This window comes from Ixodes scapularis, unplaced genomic scaffold (assembly GCF_016920785.2).
Source record: "Ixodes scapularis isolate PalLabHiFi unplaced genomic scaffold, ASM1692078v2 PGA_scaffold3__209_contigs__length_174095766, whole genome shotgun sequence".
NCBI classification, from domain to species: Eukaryota; Metazoa; Arthropoda; class Arachnida; order Ixodida; family Ixodidae; genus Ixodes; species Ixodes scapularis.
The window spans coordinates 109,842,762-109,862,140 of record NW_024609868.1 but is presented as its reverse complement, the minus strand read 5'-3'; the positions used below and the strand labels follow the sequence as shown (position 1 = coordinate 109,862,140).

The 19,379-nt window shown below is 45.9% G+C and overlaps 2 pseudogenes; both read right to left on the bottom strand.

Moving 5' to 3' along the window:
• The window catches only part of LOC8028616, a 39,894-nt pseudogene extending 33,547 nt beyond the window's left edge, over positions 1 to 6,347 (bottom strand).
• Positions 6,348 to 6,477: 130 nt separating this feature from the next.
• On the bottom strand, positions 6,478 to 7,056 carry LOC121837251 (annotated as a pseudogene).
• Between the last annotated feature and the right edge of the window lie 12,323 nt (positions 7,057 to 19,379).

The window sequence follows — 19,379 nt, the reverse complement described above, 5'->3', positions numbered from 1 at the left end:
TGCACCGGAAGTGCCTTCACGGCAAAAGCCCTCCACCGCATAAACTCTGCCGTCGACCCCCACTGCCCAACCTGCAATGTTCCTGAGGACTTCGACCACCTCCTCTGGGACTGCGCGGCGTTAACGAAAGAGAGAAGATCCCTCATCGACGGCCTGCAGTGCGCCGGCGTCGCACATGCCACTACAGAGGAAATTCTTTTCCCCCGGGTCCGGCCGGGACCGCTTCTAAAACATTCCCACGTCTCCTCACATTTTTAGAAGACACAGAATTATTCGATCGCCTATAAACCATAAGCACCCGATCTTAAGTGCAGAGTGCCAACAAGTGACAGTCATCCACCCATTCCCTTTTTTTTTTATCTCTCTCCCTCTCTCTCTCTTTTTCTTTAATTTTAATCTGTCTCTCCTCTATCCCATTCCTCAACCCTGAACTGACTCGCCCCCATTTTTAGGAGTGGCCAACTGTTTTCCTTTCCAATAGAACGCGTACTACTACCACGCGCACGCTGTTGCCGCCTCTGAAATGATCTTCGGAAATGATATCTTTACTGGCTTAATTATGTCGCGCCGTCAATACTGACGCCTTTACTCTCACGAGCCGTCTTATCACAAACAACGAGAGCGAAAGGGTCTAGGTCCTCTCCTCCGGCTTGGCAGAACCGTTTCATACATATACCTAGCTGACATGAACTATAGCTACGCAGATTAGTGTTTGAACGCCTGAGCAAAGCTCAATAAGTCACACACATTCCCATAAAAAAATGCCATCTTATAGAACGCACTATGCTCCGTCTCAATAGTCACGTTCAGCGGGTGTCTGTACCACGGCGGCAAGTGTAAAAGTTGAAGGTGTTTTATTTTTATATTTTTGTAAAACATTTTTGCTAGCAAAACAGTTTCCACGCCACGTTTGAGCGCCTATCTGGTTGGTAGAGCTGCACTCAGATAGTGAGATGAAATACCGGCCGTTTATTTCCTTCTAAGTAGAGCTCCCATTTTGTAACCCCAATTCAACCCAAAGGGTACAACGCTTCGGATCAGCCCATCGGCATTCACGTAAAAAATCACCAGGCATATCGAATCGCTCACACCAAAGAATAATAATCTCGCAAAGCGCAATCTTGCTATTGAAACCCTTCCTCGGCCAGCCAACTATTCTCCACCAATAATCAAATACCCGGATCATGTGTTGCGTAACAGCTCGTCCAGGTATAGAGCGGACGACGTGCAGCGGAAATTGACGTTTTTAACATAAATTTGTTTAGCATTTAAGTTGTTTCCGACTCATTTTTAATTACCGAAATATGCATAATTACCAAGAAATCAACTGTTCAAGATTGGAAAAATAAACATGTGAATGAACAGATAAATAAACAAGTAAATAACTGACCGTCGTCGATTGAGCAATGACGTTGACCCGCCGCCCTTCTTTTGAGCCCTCTCGAGCGCCTAAATGGAGATGTCTCGGGGGTAGCGTACATACCAGAGAATCCGAGAATAGAAACAAATGAGCGGTGTCTCTTTCTGCTTTTTTATTTGCTCCTTTGTGTGTATTTGTACTTTGCGGATAACCATAGGGATGTGTCTGCAACCACGCGAAAAAAGTCACGACGTGCTGCTATACTCCCTTACACAATGCGGTGGAGCGCAGCTGACGGTACGAGTCCTCGCAGATAAACGAGCGCTCCGAACGGGCATCACGTTCATCATCGCGTGCGCCGACCGTTGCTGCGTCCCTTCCGAAGGACATGGGACGCGCACAAGCGATTGGATTCACTCCATGGCTCGTAGCGTCCCTTGCGGTCCATTGTATGGCGAAACGGAGCATAAAAGTATACCGACATTGTCATTCGTTTATGAGCTGCTTTATCCGCTCTCCGTAGAAGGAGCGCATGGTGACACTGAAGGTTATGAGGGCATTGCCTCCAGGTAGGTGAAGATGAATGTGCCTATATTATTCAACCAAAGAGTGAAGGCTGCTATGCTCTTAATGAAGTGTACGTTCAGGGAGAGACGCGCGGCAGTGCGAGCAACGCAGCCAATTGACGTAACTTATCGTGGCTGTTGCCCTATACACTGTGGGTGTCAAGCGAGAGTGGTACTTGGAGCAGGGTTTGGCTGTTGTTTAGCGAAAATGGGGAGCGCAAAACGCACCGGTAAATAAGATAATGATACCATCACACACATATATGTGTTATGTGCGTGTTGCATCGAGCTTTCACAAATATTTAATTTTCTTTTTTTTACGTACATTTAGTGGAATTTAAAATACTTTCAGTGAAACGGACTTAAATCCCCTTCGAGTTCGATCCCGCCTGCGTGCCCCAAGTGTGACACTCCTGCCTTGCGCAGGTCGATTGATGAAAAATTCAGAGTTTTAACACTGGGAGCCTCTAGCTCTAAAGCTGCTCGAAATGTACGCATATCTTGTTGTCAAACCATTTTTCTGTACGGAAGTGGAGGTTTGCCTCCGGCTCCCGCCAGCATTTGTACTATTTCTCTCATGCTTTATATTTGATTGTTGTTGTTTTTTTTTGTGGGGCAGGGGGGCGTTTTTTTATTTTTTTTTATTGGGATCTTGATCAGATCCTTGGCTTGTGATCATAACAGGGGACCAGACAGAAGCACACACAGTCCACTGACTGTCATTTAGGCCTCCGCTACTGCTCTTGGTCCCCAATCACCGAATAACACAAAAGGCTAGGAGATGACAGCGAGGAACCAATGATGAAAACCGTGCTGTTTGTGTGGTTGATGTACTCACTAAAACACACGCGACAGCCGCAACTATTACGCTTTTCAAAAAACGCGCGTGTTTTTCTTGGCGTGTGCCCTGTGTGGAAACATGTAGATTTTTCTGATGTGTCCTGTGAGGACAGCTCTTATCGGCGACGTAAACTGCCGCTTAAAAAAAACATGCTCCGAGTTGCAGGTAGGAGCGTCATTAAATCTGTGTTTAGCTGAAGCTCCCAAGTATACAAATAACAAAATATGAGTTGCAATATGTTACGTCTTAGCTGCCATCCGCCGTTCGACCCAGGCGCGACGCGATTATGACACGCTCCTGTGGTAGCCAGTATGGGAAAACGCCCACTTTATTGCTTCGAACACAGATATATAGAGAACGCCACGACTGATGACGTCAACAGGGAAGCTGGTATCGACTTGATAACAGCGGATAGACGGATGGAAACAATGACAATGCACATGTCTTCCTCTCTTAATATTGCAAACGATCGATCAGTTTCCGTGTCCGGGTTGAACGTCGTAAGGCTGGTTGGTCTTGACCGTCGGGGGCTGGCACGTCTTGCTCGCTCGGTGGCTCCTGGCTGTCCGGCTGTCCTAGTGTCACTGGCGGTCCGATGTTCCCCGAATCGTCTTTAGGGCCACCCAGAATTTCAGTCGGACCTTTTCTGCCGCGGACCTGGTCCATGTGTCGACGGACTGTTCGATCCCTCCGGAGTCTCGATGACCAGCATCCTTGACCCGAGCTTGTTCTGGACGGTCCCCGGTGACCATCTTTCACCTTGGCCGAGGTTGCGGACCCACATCGGTGCTCCGAGGTCCCAGGAGTCTCCTTGAACCTGCACATCGTCCGACAATAACGCAGGCCGGAATGGTACACTCATGTCCAGGCGCGAACGAATGCGGTACCCGAGAAGTATTTCCCCTGGGGACTTGCCACACTCTAAAGGCGTCCGACGATAATTGATCAGAAGCTGCGCCAGCCTTTTTCCCATATCTCGCCCGGTTAACTTAGCGAGGCCGAACTTGATCGTCCTGACTGCACGTTCAGCCAACCCGTTCGACTGCGGATGATAGGGAGCACATGGAGGTGCCACATTGTTTCTTTTCACAAAATCTTCAAGATGCTGACTAATGAACTGAGGTCCATTATCAGAAACGATTGTTCTGGGCAGACCGAACCTGCTGAACAGTTCTCGGAGTTGATCGCATGATGCAAGCTTCAATCCATTTGGAATGGGAATCGACGACTATTAGCAACATCCTTCCCTCAACTGGTCCCGCATAATCGATGTGCACTCTCGACCATCTTTCTTTTGTTTCTGGCCAATTCACCGGTCAGCACGCGGGCGGCATTGGGGCGGCTTGTACGCACTCGCGACAATTTCCGCTCAGTTGTTTCACCTCCCCGTCTAGTCCCGGCCACCAAAAAACAACGACCGCGCATTTCTCTTCATGGCTGATACCGCCTGGTGGGATTCGTGCAGCAGCTTCAGGATGTCCGTGCGGGCCCGTGTGGGAATCACGAGGTGCCCGCCCCAGTAAAGTAACCCACGGCACGTAGACAGCTCGAGCTTCCGGGAAAAATAAGGCTGTACCTCCGTCTGGTTCTTCAGAAGACTAGCAGGCCAGCCATTCTGCGCGTACTTGATGAATTTCAAAAACGTATTGTCTGATTTCATCAAGTCTTCTAGCCGCTGCGCGGACATGAATGCTTCGTCTACGCGGTGCAACGTCAGCACGAATTCCGGGAGGTCCTCTTCCACTGGTGGTCCTTGCCGTGGAAGTGGCAATCGACTCAGCGCGTCAGCGTTTCCGTTTTGTTTTCCCGGTCGAACTTTTATTTCGTACCGAAAATCGCTGAATAGCAGAGCCCACCTTTGAATCTGTCCAGACGCCAGTAGCGGGACAGGGGTCTTCTCGTAGCAGACCCAGAAGTGGTTGATGGTCCGTGACTAATACGAATTGGCGTCCCAGTAAATAATCACGGAACTTGATTACGCCAAAGATCAACGCAAGGGCCTCCTTTTCTAGTAGCGAATTTTTCGGCGGAGGTCAATGTTCTTGACCGAAAAGCTATCGGCGTATCGACGCCCCGGCTCTTGTGCGATAGGACCGCGCCCACTCCCGTTGGGGACGCGTCTCATTCCAGTCGCAGTGGCTTCTCAGGGTCAAAAAATGTCAGGACCGGTGATGTCAGCAATGCGACCTTGGCCTGTTTGGCGGCCTTATCTTGCCTTGGTCCCCAATTCCACCTTTGATCCTTGCCGAGCGGCTCATATAACGGTGCTAACAGGGTCGACATATTGGGCAAGAAACGGTGATAAAACGACAGAACCCCAAGGAAGGAGCGAAGTTCGCTTACATTCGACGGCGTCGGTGCATCTCGGATGACCTCAAAGTTTTTCTCGATTGGATGTAGTCCTTCCTTGTCGATCTGGTGCCCCAGGTAAGTGATGTCCGGCTTCCTAAATTGACAGTTTGATCGCCGAAGCTTGACATTCATGTCCCCGAAGAGTTGCAGCACCCTGCTCAGGTTGTCAGTTCCCGGTTGTTCAGCTACCAGGACGTCGTCCAGCTACACTTGCACACCCTCCAGATACGCGAGCATGCTCTCCATCTTCCTCTGAATAATCACCGGCGCGGAAGCGACTCCAAACGGAAGGCGATTGAAGCTCTAAAGGCCATGGTGGGTGTTGATGGCTGTTAATTCCTTCGGCTCTTCGTCCAATGCCACCTGGCTGTAAGCTTCCCTAAGGTCTAAGGTGCTAAATCAAGAACCGCCCCGCAACGACGCAAACATATCAGCTATGTTAGGTAGCGGATACTGCTCTGCGTTGCACGCCGTGTTCGCTGTCAGGTTAAGATCGCCGCACAGGCGTATCAAGCCGTTTTTTTTTTCCTGCACCGGTACAATCGGTGCTGCCCACTCCGATTGGCTTACAGGTGAGAGAACTCCGGCCTCTACTAACCGCTCCAGCTCCTCTGACACTTTTTCGCGAAGCGCGTAAGGAACAGGTCTTGCCTTCATATATTTCGGCACCGCTCCCTCCCTCAGATGAAAACGTATACCGGTGGCCACTTGATGGTCCCCAGTCCTGGCTCGAACAGGTCCTGAAACTGCAACAGCAGGTCTTCCACCTCTCTCGTTGAGCCTGCAACCACGCTTGACACCAGAGGCTCCAGTAAGTTCAGCTTGACGATTACACCTCGACCACACAGGCTTAGTCCGGGGCAGTTCACAACCACGAGCGAAGCCGGCACCGTGACGTCGTGGACGATCGCCCTCATGTGTAGCTCCCCGAGGATGGGCAGCTGTCCCAAGTAGCATCAGAGACTCAGCTTGGTTGCCGACAGCGCCGGCCAATGGTCCGTGTGCTCATTGTACACCTCTCGGGGGATAGCACAAACAGGAGAGCCCATGTCGACTTCCATGGTTCAGTCATGCTCCCCCCAGGAGACCTGCCTTCGGACCGGCGGTTAAAAACTTGCCTGTGTTCGAGATTGTACCATGTACACTGATGACAAGTCCGGGTCCTCGCCCTCTGGCGCCGTCGCAGCTGCAATCGTCGAGCTTGGTCGTCCTGCAGTTGCAACGTCATGATGCGCCTCACATTTCTTCGCGAAATGGCCTTGTCTGCCGCATCGGAAACATCTGGCGAATATGTGCCGACACGCGTCCCGTGCATGTGAACTGTTTCCGCATCGCTCTCATTCTTCTTTTCTTGTATTTTACCTCCTTCCCAGGTGTGGCTGTTTTCGGGACTTCCCGGCTTTTCTGTGTAGCTCCGCTTCTATTTTCACCTCCTGGCTTTCCATGTTTTTTACCTCCTTTGTGGCTACCTCTGCCGCGGTAACCAAATCTTCTGTTTCTGCCAAAGTCAGGTCTCGCCTTGCCAGTGGTTGACGTCGGACTGTCTGGTTCCGCACTCCGCAAACAATGCGGTCCCGCAGCATGTGGTCCAAGCTGTCTTCGAAATTGCATTTTTCCGCTATTTTCCTCAGTTCCACGACGAAGTCTTGCACCGACTCGCCTTCCCGCTGTTGACGATTGAGAAACTTGTAGCTTTCAGCTATTTCGTCAGGCTTGGGCGCGTAGTGTCGACCCAGGATATCGACAACTTCCTTATACGTCAGTTCGTTGACACTTCGAGGCGGTCATATTGCGCACAGTATTCCAATCGGCCTGGAGCCGAGCGCGGCTACCAACAGTGCGCGCTTTATCTTGTCTTCGGTAATAGCATTTCCTTCAAAGTAGGCTTCAACTCGAACAACATAAGTTTCCCACTTATCTTCTGCGTCGTCGAAGAAAGGAACTTGAAACGCCATGGCCGCAGTTGCCATTCTTGGGCTGTCGTTGCTTGTCGTGCCCCTTGTGTGAGTTCAGCTCGTCGCCACTGTTACGTCTTAGCTGCCATCCGCCGTTCGGCCCAGGCGCGACGCGATTATGACATGCTCCTGTGGTAGCCAGTATGGGAAAACGCGCCCCTTTATTGCTACGAACACAGATATGTAGAGAACGCCACGACTGGTGACGTCAACAAGGAAACTGCTATCGGCTTGATAACAGCGGATAGACAGATGTAAACAATGACAATGCAACACAATATAAAATAAAAGAAGAAGGAGAGGACATTTAAGTATACTTTCTCACGCGTGAAGATCATCTCATCTATGGAGGCTTCAGGTATGGTTCGTTTCCGACCTCTGATGTTGCGTTTTTCTTTTCTGGTTGTCTCGCTTCGGGCTATCACACTCTCTACAAAAAGTGTAAGGTGTAGACGTCCTGTAGCAGGGAATTATAAGACTAGTTTCCACCTGCAGTAATTACTGGACTTTGAAATGTGTCTAAGACCCACTACTAAGCTAGAGGAAACCTCGAGCAAAATATAGGACGTCATGCGCAAGAGCCACCCGAGGTAACACCAAATTAGTCTACAGCCTGTCGAAAGCATCACACTTTCCCAAGAATGGAGGAGAGAGCTCGGGATGTTGTGTCAGTTTTCAAAAAGTGGGGTTACCAGAGAAAAAAGTTGTACGCTTTAACGTGATTTTGTTTTCGAGAAAACGTCACCGCTGTCAATAAAGATAGGGGTGAGCAAGTTCACTTCCTTTTCAGGTGCCATTCTGGCTAACGAGCAGACTAGAGCACTTAATGTTACTTTGGTCACTCACAGAGTGAGAACGACAAGGCGTGTCTCTCGAACGCCCGGCCTTAGACACCCGCTCTGTGCCTTCCGTCGTGCTTTGAGTGCACGCGCTAGAGGTGCAAAAGACGCCAAAACGTCGTCCAGGATGAGAAGCTCGCGCTGGAGGCGGGAAAACTGAAACTCTTCCCCGCCGCTCTCGCCCTGTCGGTGGCTACAGAGAGAATACCGAAAAGGTAGAACTTCGTCTGTTTACCGCACCGGGACGCTGAGATCGATGGCAATAATACGACTGCCCGGTGGAATCGAATCAAAGCCTGGCACCGTGTTTTTGTTTGTGTTTTTTCGCGCTCTCCTCGTCAAAGGGGGCAGCACTAACACACATGTTATTAAATTACTTTCTGATGTAATTAGAAACGTATAGATTACCTTTTTAATGTAGGCAATTTATTAACGTTATCAATTGTCCTAGGGCGGTTATTGTAATAGAGACAGTGAGGTATTTCTGGGAGATTCAAGTATATTTTATTGCGCATAGAAAACCATATCCTGTTTTCGGGGACACGACGGCCTAGTTCCAGGTTTTCGCTTCACGGGTCATATATAGCGTGGTTCAAGTCACCAGGCTCTATCTAAGATCGACCGTAAAAGCCCACACCTGCACGTAGCAATCTAAACTTTCCGTCAAAGGTGTAGTTCACAGGTCGTTTTTTTCTTGTAAAATTACAAAACGTAATTCTCTTTCTGTAAAAAATAAGGCCAAGAAATTTGCCAGGGTCTACAGCGGGCAGCAACGCAGAAAACAGGGGTCCATTAGCGCGTTGTGTTGGACGTTCGTATTGATAGATGGCGCTACCTCCTTATCGCGGCGGCTCGCGTCCACCGTGGTTTATTAAAATGATTATAATCTTTTTGAAATGAACTTTTGGTTAAAAACTAAATGCAATCAATAAAAATGAAACTTAAAGTAAAAAAGAAAGAGACACGTCGGCATAACGGCGGCGCTTTTGCTGCCAACGTATTTCCTCTGCGTGTCGTCTGCTATCTTTCGCTAATTGGCTGCACCTTCAGACGCTGCTCTCGACGCCATCTATCCATACGAACGCCAAACACACCCCGCTACTGGACTTGGTAGTCTGGGTCGCCGCCTACGTAGACCCTGGCAAGTTTCTTGGCCCTATTTTTTACTAACAGAGAACTACGTATCCTTTGTAATTTTACAAGAAAAAAACGACCTGGGAAATACCCTTTGAAGAAAAGTCTAGGTGGCTACGTGTAGACGTTGATTTTTACGGTCCGTCATAGATCGAGCCTGGTGACTTGAACCACCCTATATATCGGGCGTCCAAGTCACCAGGCTCGATCAAAAATGGACCGCAAAAATCGAGGCCTGCGCGTACCAATCTCAACGTTTCGTCAAAGGTGTATTGAACAAGTTGGTTTTTTCTTGTAAAATCACAAAGCGTGGTTCCCTTTCTGTCAAAAATAGGACCAAGAAACTCGCTAAGGTCAACAGCGGGAGGTGACGCAGACGATCAGGTCGAGTTTGGGGCTCGTATTGCTAGATGGCGCTACGTTCTTATCGAGAGTGCTCCCGAACACCGTGGTTTATAAAAATGAACATAATCTTTTTGCACTGTACCTTTGCTTAAAATATAAATGCGAACAATAAAAGCAAAACCTGGAGTAAAAAAAAAACAAAAAAAAACGGGGTTTTACGAAGACGGCGTCCTGCTGCCGACAGAGTTTGTCTGCGTGTCGTCTGTTTTTTTGTTGTTGTTTTTTTTTCGCTGTCGACGCTGCTCCGACGCTGCCCTCGAGCGAAAGAAAGCAGACGACACGCAGACGAAATTCGTCGGCAGCAAGAGCGCTGTCGGCGCCGTCGTTAAGCAACTGCTTTTGTTTAATTTTAGTTACTTCGCGTTTTGCTATATTTTCCATACTGGAACAAGCGCCATCTATCAATACGAGCGCCAAACGCGCCCAGCTACTCGACTTGGTAATCTGCGTTGCCTCCCGCCGCAGACCCTGGCAAGTGTTTTGGCCCTATTTTTTAGAGAAAGGGAGCTACACTTTGTAATTTTACAAGACAAAACCGGCTTGTGATATACACTTTTGACGAAAAGTTTAGATTGCTACGTGTAGGCGTCAATTTCGACAGACCATTTTAGATCGATCCTAGTGACTTGGCACACCCTATACTTTGTAGGAGATGATGTCTTTAGAGCGAGATAGGGAAGAACGGGTTTACCGCCATCTTAACAGCACCTCTTAGGCATCTTTCCGGCCGCCCATCCTTTCACCGCTTGAGTTAGGCCGCCGCCGTTTCCAAGCAAATTCTGCATCACACATCAGAAGTAAACAAGCAGAAAGGGCAAAGGGGGAGGGCTTGCTTGTCGCGACCGATTATCGGGTGTTCTTTGGGGCTTGTTCTTCTGGTGCTTACATCAAGCTAAATTTACAATTCCAAAAGTGAATTTGCTACCTTGTTTGCACCTCTGGGGTGTGTTTCATTTGCGTTGGTCACATTTTATATATACCTATATTTTATGCCGACTATTTTACCTGGATGTTTTTTTCTTGTACGGTGCTCCCCAAACTTAACGCCGCCACTAGATCGTCCGGTTTATTCACTTGTTGAGCTATTCCTGAACCTAGTGGTCGAACTACTTAGTGAACATTCGCGTCCCCAATGAGAACCCAACCAGGGGAAGGTATTCGAGCAGCTGCAGCGACCAATTTATCTTTGGGTAGCATGCAATAGATCAATATTTGCGTAACCGAGTGTAACCGAGTGGCGGCGTTAAGTTTGAGGGGCACTGTACATGGTTTTGTTGCGTGAACTGCATATGCGCAAATAATTACGTTTACTGTTGAGTTAAGCATTTTCCTTTCTGCAAAATTTTGTATGAGGCTTACGGTGTTAATACGTGAATAAGTAGATACATATATAAACACAGGAGACATCTAGGTATTTCGAGCTGCCTACACGAATTATGTGAGCAACACCATAAGGACCTCTAAAAAACACCTTTCTTACATTAATCTTGCAGGCCATTATAATTAAAAGAGCACAGCACATAAAACAAGCAAAACATAAATATTACATTTTTACGTACCTGATTATAACACTAAGATGACTGCTGTGTGAGGACCAATTGTTGTAGACTGTTCTTGAGTAGCTGAGCATCTACCCAACACAAAATTTCACCGTAACTAAAAACAAAACAAAAAAAAAACGAAAAAAAAAAAACGGCAGTTGTATTTTTTAAGACAGCAAGCTCATGTCTATTTGCGTCCGAATAATTTACCAAATAAACTTTTCCTTGCCCATGTACATTTTGTTGGCACGGTTACGGAATAGATTTGCAGTTAGGAGCAGTCTTTGCGGTGACGTATCACAAGTAACGGCGTTACCGGTACCGCGTTACTTTTATCCGGTAACGTTGTAGCGAACTCGTTATTTTTTATGGCAGTAACAGACTCAAAGTTACGTTACGCGTTACGTATTCCTTCAAGCCCTAAAAAAGGATATTTAATTTTCTGTCTTGTTTCTAGGCGCTAAAGCTATTTGTATATATAGCTTTGGCGACTAGAAACAATATATATGTATATATACATATAACTTTTTTGCGTTCTTTGTTTTGCGTTTTTCTTGTGAGTATTTACCTGTAAAAGTAAAAAATAGTAGGTAAGCATATTCAATTTGTGGATGAACACAATGTTTCTTGAATAATGGCGCTAATGCATAGATGTAACGTTAAAACTGTAAAACGTGTTAATTGACAATAAAAAATAACGCAAAAGTAACGTGCGTTGCGTTTTAACGGTAACGTTAATGGTGACGTGTTTTTTTGTTTCTTTTTAGGTATCGTAAATTAGTAACGCGATCTTCTTTTTTCTTTTTATTTTGTTTTTGCAGGTAACAAGTAACGAATTCCGTTACTTTTTTGGTAAAGCCTACAACATTAATTAGGAGTTTCATTTTTAACATCTAGGGCAGTCGGACGAAGATGAGAGTTACGATGCCCTGCAAAGTTCGGAAGGGACGTCCGGGGCGTTGTTGTTACAGCATCAATCAATATACATTTAGCCATGTTCTAATGCAGAAAAGAGTGAGTCAGCAAAAAACCTTCGTATTTTTAGCTGTGATTTGTTGCCGGCAAACCATCGAGGCTTCTAAACTGGTCAAATACAAAGTTGTGGCGGAAGTTGACGGAGCGCATCGATAGGCCTACTATCACGACGATGACTTCGCACTGTTTTCGCTAACGTACTATGGACGCGCTCCGATAACTTTCGGCTCCGACTTTGTGTTTGACGAGTTTAACGACCCAGGTATCATTTTCGATTCCTCATGCAACCAATGCCTGACCACTCCAATGACGCATCTCAAGCTCCCTGTAGGGTCAAACGCACAATACACAGACATTCCTACTGCGCCTTCACAAGTTTACACATAACTCAGTCGTTCAAAGCATCAAGCGAACTTGTAACCTGGTTTTTATTTTAAAGAATGTAGATTGGTTAATTCTGCATAAGATACCGGATCATGACCAGACAACACAGGCTGAAAACTTGTCAGCATGCGAACTTTGTAGGAATACTTGCCGAAACGTAAAAATAGTGTCGACGGTCGAGCGAGATCTTTATTTTTGTTTTAGTATGTTGTTTTTGTTGCTGTTTACTAAAACAAAACTGAGTGGTATACTTTAATGCATCCGACGGAATGAGCCGGTGGGACCAACCAGACAGTATAAAAAGCGCGCCATGATGGTGTTCGTCACGTTTCTGTACGTTTCCTTTCGTCCTTACACCAATCATAAACGAAAAAGGCAGGGTGACTTGCATTTTTGACGCTGCGCTATTGGTCCCATTACTTCGTAGCGTCGGCTGCGTCTCAACTTCAGCTGAAACGAACTATAGTAATCGGTTGCCCTTTGGCGCGTCAAAGCGTGGAGCATCAGTTTTCTTTTTTCACTCTTCAGTTTCGTGATAGCGCAACACCATGCATTGGTCGGGGCATGTAGCGCCGGTGAATGCACAAAAACAGTCACGCGATTTTCTACGCCCTAAATACCGAGATAAGGTTAAACAACCAACAATATTTGTGTAATTAATTGTCTAATAGTGTAGTGAGAAATTAGTCTTTATTGTTTATGAAATATCATGTCATGTCGTGCATGTTTTTTTTTTTTTTTTTGTTAAGTCCGACTCAGAGTAATTTACGCATGAACGTATTTGTTTCAACGCGCTTCCTACATAAAACTTTCTGGCAACAAGTTCTACTTCCTCTAATTTTTAGATTTTAGAAGTGTAGATTTTTAAAATTTTTTTCGGTGGCTACTTTGTGATGAAAGCCCTTTTTTTTAAATGAAAACATGAAAAAATGAACAACGAAAACGAGGCAATGCAAGCAAACAAAGCTCACGCGAAATTGCATGAGCAAAGCTCATGCAATTTTGTGTGACATATAGCTTATACAATTTGGACAGCACTGCTGAATAGATGATAGCGCTAAGGTCAGGGTTGACTCAGTAACAAGTGGCCGGGAGAGTGAGATCTGAGGACACATAACACCCGAATAAATAATGCGCATGCGCGATATTTCTACTGATAGCCGAGTCATTTCTTTTTTGACTGTCTGTTTGCTGAATTTTTTCTTCAGTTTTTGAAAGACGAAAGACAAAACGGATCACTAAAGTGCGAGACATACGAAGGTCCAATCATCCCACGGGCCAAGATTCGTAGGACGCTTAAAAAATATTGTGGAATCCTACCTGATGCATGCCAGACAGCGCGTCGAATGATTTAAAGAGGTGGGTGTATCCGACCTAGCGCCAGCTGATCAGGAGGTCACATAATTCAAAAAGTTACAGCTATCCGCAGTGGCGCCAGCCATTCAAGACGTCATGTTCTTAAACAAATGGCCGAATGTGGTTTGACTTTAGCGAATGGCAGCATCACATGAGTCACGTGAACTCACGGGACGCCTTTACGTTTTGACGGTTAATCGCATTCAGCACCTAACAAATGTACACCAAAATGGCCGAGGTATCTTTCGAACCCCACCAGGCAGAATATGCGTAGCAATGTCAATCTTGGGCTTCCCGACATGTTCTACGACACGTCAGCCGTTCCGTCCTTTGTATGTATGGCCTTTTTACCTTCTGTATGAGGCAGCCCACAAAACGTAGGACGTGTTCTCCCCTCTAACACAGAATGTCCCGCTACTATGGTGCCTCGATGTCCTACTGTTTAGGGTGATGCCATTCTTTGTACCAACCGATTCCGACAACACGCTCTCACAGAGAAACTAAAAGCAAATCACCGAAAACAAAATGCCACCGTAGCATAGTCAACACCAAGTGCACGTGCAGGAGGGGCGGGGGGGGGGGGGGGGGGGGGGGGGTTTGTCACGCGCTCCAAAACAAGGCAAAAAAAAATGCGGTGGGAACAAAATGATCAGATTTCATCGCCCTAAGCAAAGCACATATGAAGGCACCATTGGACAGATATTTCAAGGAAAAAAAGCGCTCGATAACCTTTAATCCTCACGCTTGTTCAGCCGTTCTTTATATCACTGGCAGCTGTGCCTTAATTTCATTTTCATCCGTTTGGGGTGTTATGCAAGCATATTGGATTGCGATCATCTCCCATGATCCCTCTTCGTCTCCACAGCCCTGCAAGACAACGACACATATATGGCGAACCTTAAGTCTTGAGTAAGGCTTTCCGCTTTATTTATTTTCATTTTTAGTGAACAGAATATAACTACATATAGCTTTAGGCTACTTTTCGTTTAAAAAGTGCACAGTAGAAAAAAATATCGAAATTTTCTTTTTCTGGTTAGGATTTGGAAAATGAGCCCATGTAGTGGCTGTTATCTAAATGCCGATGTCGAACATAGCAATGTTCGGTGGAAATCAAGCAGTTAAAATAGTTCGCTAAGTATTTCAAGTATTCCAAGCAGTAAAGTTTTCTTCGCTGCAGGTTCCAAGAGTAATACCCGTGTCAGACGACGTTCTAAAGATCTTTTTCACTGAGCTCCTTTATAAAATCGGCGAACCAGCGCACGCAGTAGGGCAGGTGCGCACTGAACTTCGCGAGCAGATTGGCCGATTTTATAAAAAAATCTTAGTGAAAAGGATCTTTAGAACGCCGTCTGACACGGGTATTAGTGTAGGTCCTCAAAACGTTCGCCGGTTCCCTCCTTCATGGAGTGGTTCTGTCGAAATTGCTAACTTCATATTTTATCTCAAAACCAGGGAGAGTCCTGCCAAGTTCCCGGGCAAACATGTACACGCATTCGAGTACATACTCCAGTTGTTGTAGGCCGCATACTTCAAATCCTGGAAGTTACAAAAACGCACTTTCTAAAAAAAAAGAAAAACAGAAAACTGATAGTTTTTTTGTTTTCTTTGGGGGGCGGGGGGGGGGGGTGATTTTTTTGAAGTAGTTGCTTTCAGCGACTGTTATCTCAACAAACAGGGCGAATCTCGCAATGTTCCCGGAAAGCCATGTAGTAAAACGAATTGAGCAGACTTGTAAATACTTATAAGCCAAATAGGCTTCGCGCTGCAGGTTCCTAACGGAGGCGCACTCCCTCATAAACTTGTTGGTTTGCCCTATTGGACTGTTATTCTTTTTAGGTAGTCACATTCAGTGCCTCTTATATCAACAACCAGGACGAATCTTGCAAAGTTGTCAGGTAATCTTGTAGCACAATTCTTTGACTAGATGTTTAGTTCACGTTGAGCCATATCGGTTGCACGCTGAAGGTTCCTGGCGGTGGCGCACTTCCCCACAAACTCCTTGGTTTGCTCTTTCGGAACGTGATTCTTTTAAAGTAGCCCCCCCCCCCCCCCCCCCGCCCATTTAGCACCTTATATCTCGAAAACCAGGTGTATATCGCAAAGTTTTCCGGGAACCACGTACTCAACATCATGGGGTACCCAATCGATAAAGTATGAGAAATCTAGGTTGTTTTCTGCGGGTTCCCTTGCGAAGGCGCTGTTACTCAAAATCTTCTGGTGTGATAACACCAGGCAAGATTTAGTGAAAGATGCCAATTTTAGCGTCTCCTATTTCAGCATCCAGGTCATATCTCGAGAAGTTCCCAGGAAATCTAGTAGTTCACCTCATGGGGTAGGTGTTCAACGAAATATAAGACATCTAGGATATTTTCTGCGACCTCCCAGTAAAGGCGCAATTGTCCCCCCATCAAAAAGAAAAAAGAAAAAAAATCGCTGTTGGGTTGTTTTAGGGGAGACTTAGTCAGACAGGCCAACTTCATCGTCCTTAATACGGAATCCAGGTTTTTATCTCCCGTAGTTCCCCGGAATATGGTAGTCCACCAAGGAATTTGATGAAATGTCAGACGTCAAGGTTGTTTTCTGAAAGTTTCCGGCGATGACGTAGTTGCCCAAAAAACGTGCGGTCACATTTCCGCAGGAGAGATTTAGTCAGATGCCAACATGAGCGCCTTCTATTTCGGCATCCAGGTCGAATCTCGTAAAGGTTCCTGGAAATGCCACAAATATTAGACATCTAGGTTCTTTTCTGCACATTCGCTACGAAGGCGCAGTAGCCCAAAAACGCGCGGTCGGATTGCACCAGGCGAGATTTAGTGAAAACGCGTATCTTCAGCACCTCCTCTTTCGGCATCAAGGTCGGACCTTGTAAAGTTCCCCGGGAATCCCGTAGTCCACTTCATAGGGTACGTTATCAACAAAATGTTCTTACCTAGGTTATCTTCTGTGGGTTCCCTACGTAGGCGCAGTTTCAACAAAAGCGCATGGCAGGATTACACCCGGAGAGATTTAGTCAGAAAGGCCGAATTCTGCGCCTCTGATTTCGGCATCAAGCTCGTATCTCGCAAAGCTCTTCGGGAATCCTGTAGTCCACCGCATGGGGTGTCTGTTCAATAAAATATCGAACGCCTCGGTTGCTTTCTGCAGGTTCTCTGCGAAGTCGCTATTGCCCGCAAACACGCCGTTCACAACATCGGTAAACGAACCTATCGCAGCAGCCCAACTCAGCACGGGATATCTTGACGAAAACGTAAAATCGTGCAAAGTTCCCGGGGAATTATGCAATATAATTACTGACGTGCGTATTCGATCCAGCTTGAGCGGTGTACGTGATTGTCTGCAGGTTCGCTGTTAAGCCCGCTTTCCCCCAAAACTATCCCGTTGGGACCACCGAAGAGATAATCTGTCAGACCTGTTTATTTCAGGGCCGCTGATCTCAGCAACCAGGTTGGATTTGTCTAATACTTAAGAAATGATTTCTTAAGACTACTTAAGTGCATAGTTATTAAAGAGGCATTTAAACCCAAAAGATGTTTATTTTTTAGACGATGCCAATTGCAGTCAGACACGCAAAAAAATCCACAATGCAAAAAACAAAACAAAAAAAAAAAAAACACAAAGGCGCGCGCGTTTTTTTCTTTAATTTTTGGCGCTTTTTTTACCTCTCTACCCTTCTCCCTTCTTTTTATTTTTGACGTAATCGATTATGAAACTTAGAACCTTTGTAAGCGACATTTTTATAGTATTTCATAACGGCATTCGTACATAATGTTTCTCTAACGCAATTGCGAACGCACAACGGCCATTCTTTCAATACCGAAAATCGGAGTGCGGACTGATGTCGCCTCTAGACTTTTTATCCTCCCACGTAGAAAATGGCGGCTTTCGGCACATGCTTTTGAGGTTTAACGGTGCGTCTGGAATTCTGACGAAGTATACTTTCTTGGGTGCCCGACGACCTCTCCGTTTTCTACAAGGAAATCGTCAAACGGTCAAAACAACTGGGTTTTGTGTCTGCTTACCGTAGTTTCGGTTGTCACTCCGCAGGGGCAACCTTTCACGCAGAACAGGAGCGACGTGTTCCCACACGTCGCTCACAAAAGTTTTCTGCGCGTTCTCTTCGACCTCACACCGTTTAAAAAAATTTGGGATCGCTGAAAGCACTCTAAGAGAGCTTCAAACTCGAAAGTGGAGCGTCGTCTGCTCACAGCGATAGGCGTCACACACAGAGGACAGCGGTTGATAGCGGGACGCGGGCGAACACGGCACTTCGGGTCCGGGCGGTTCGGAGGCGCTTGAGAAACGTGACTTGCAGGACGACTCAATCTTTGACGTCACTGCAGTGGCAGGGATCGCACGGGAACTTCAAATTCGGCTTTGGGAATTTTATTTTACTTCACAAATCCTGAGCTTCCAAGCTTTGAATTCTGAGGGTAATGTCCTGGCATTGCTTTATTCGTTGTTAATAATACAAAAATATGATTTTGATCTGTTAGTTGTCATTTAAGTTTCCAACGGTGCAGGTTGTTCTCCGAACGATCTATCGAAGACACACTTCACCAAAACAAGCGGTGCTCACTATGTTAAAAATAATGTTGTTAAAGTAGCAAACTTAAGCGCTTCTTACCCTAAGAATCAAGTCGCATCTCACAAATTTACCAGGAAGTCTTCAAATAAATAACGAGAACGCTAATTTTTTTTTTTGCCTTCGAGAAAGCAACTGTGACCGAACGAAAGATTGCGACCCTTTCGTGGATGTTAGAACTTTTTTGTATCTTGCGCGTCTGGAGATCCGCTGCCGGACAAACATCCTAGACCTGAAGCAAATGTAGTAAATACTGGGATCATAAAAATTTTTTTTTTTCATAAATTTCACTGCGAAAATCTGAGGTGGTCTTTCCTGCAACCAAGTGGATGCTGCAGGGAGCGTACATCTGCCGGCATAATCCGGAGATGTAAAATAATTACCTCGCTGTGAACCTCGGACAATTAAGTTCTCTGTTATATGTTTAACATTTTCGTTAGCAGATACTTTCTGGTACATATAACTCAGGGAACTTCTGGAAATTCAAAATGTATCGGTGATAAATTTACAGGAATTAGCAAGAGAAACTGAGGCTTCATTAAGGTTCAATGGGAGAAATTACGTTTTTACCCTAGGAGCCTAGTGAAGCAATTCTATAGGACTAACACTTCTCCTGGCCTTATCATTTTCATTGATCGTAATAGCGCCAAGGGATTTTTGCATAATTCAATTTCGATCAGGTAAATTTTATTATTATTCGGACGATTGACCACATATGCGGAGAGATAGTTGAAGTGGTTCACGTCCCGAGATGCTGGAGATGGGAATGACAATATTTTTTTTTTAAACAGAAACGAACGGTTTAAACAAGACTAGCTAATAAAATTAATGCATATATACATAGCATATAAATATACTATGTATGTACTTTGGTTCTGAACCAGAGTCATTGGAAGCGTGCAATGCTTGAGAAATGATCACCAAAACAAACATTGGTAAAAAACAATTTCAGGAGAAACATGAACTTAATGGTGCAACCTTTGTTCCCGCAACAGTTATGACGCTTGCACACTGCTGCTGGAATCCATACTAGTTCGAATAAACTGTACATTTTCTTACAAGAACAGTACCTGCATTTCAAGCAATGAT